The sequence below is a fragment of the Rhinoraja longicauda genome, chromosome 37, assembly GCF_053455715.1.
Source record: "Rhinoraja longicauda isolate Sanriku21f chromosome 37, sRhiLon1.1, whole genome shotgun sequence".
In the NCBI taxonomy this organism is placed as follows: Eukaryota; Metazoa; Chordata; class Chondrichthyes; order Rajiformes; family Arhynchobatidae; genus Rhinoraja; species Rhinoraja longicauda.
In genome coordinates this window covers 3,546,507-3,547,121 of record NC_135989.1, presented here as the reverse complement: position 1 = coordinate 3,547,121, position 615 = coordinate 3,546,507, and the positions used below count along the sequence as shown (strand labels likewise).

Below are 615 nucleotides of genomic sequence, written 5' to 3'. Positions count from 1 at the left end.
CCTCAACTACCTCCTCTGGCAGCTTGTTCCATGCACCCACCACCCTTTGTGGGTAAAAGGTTACCCCTTTGATTCCTATTAAATCGGTTTTTCTCTTCACCTTAAACCCACGTCCTCTGGTCCTCGATTCACCTACTCTGGGCAAGAGGCTCTGTGCATCTACCTGCATTTATAGGTCTTTGGTTAGGTCACTTTGTGACGTAACTATGTGTGGCGGTCCCTGTAGTGCAGTGGTTTCTGTAGTGTAGTGGTTATCATGTTCACTTCACATGCGGAAGGTTCCCAGTTCGATCCTGGGTTGGAACATCATTTTGGACGGCACGGTGGTGCAGTGCAAGAGTTGCTGCCTCACAGCGTCAGAGACCCGGGTTCGATCCTGACTAAACATCGAAACATAGAAAATAGGTGCAGGTGTAGGCCATTCGGCCCTTCAATCCAGCACCGCCATTCAATATGATCATGGTTGATCATCCAAAATCAGTACCCCGTTCCTGATTTTTCCCCATATGCCTTGATTCGCTTAGCCCTAAATCTAACTCTCATGAAAACATCCAGTGAATTGGCCTCCACTGCCTTCTGTGTCAGAGAATTCCACAGATTCACAACTCTCTGGGT

General features: G+C 48.1%; 1 non-coding gene across 1 annotated transcript; it reads left to right on the top strand.

Moving 5' to 3' along the window:
* Positions 1 to 233: 233 nt before the first annotated feature.
* On the top strand, positions 234 to 306 carry trnav-cac (transfer RNA valine (anticodon CAC)). Its single transcript has one exon. It is a non-coding gene; the product is annotated as a tRNA-Val (tRNA).
* Positions 307 to 615: the final 309 nt, after the last annotated feature.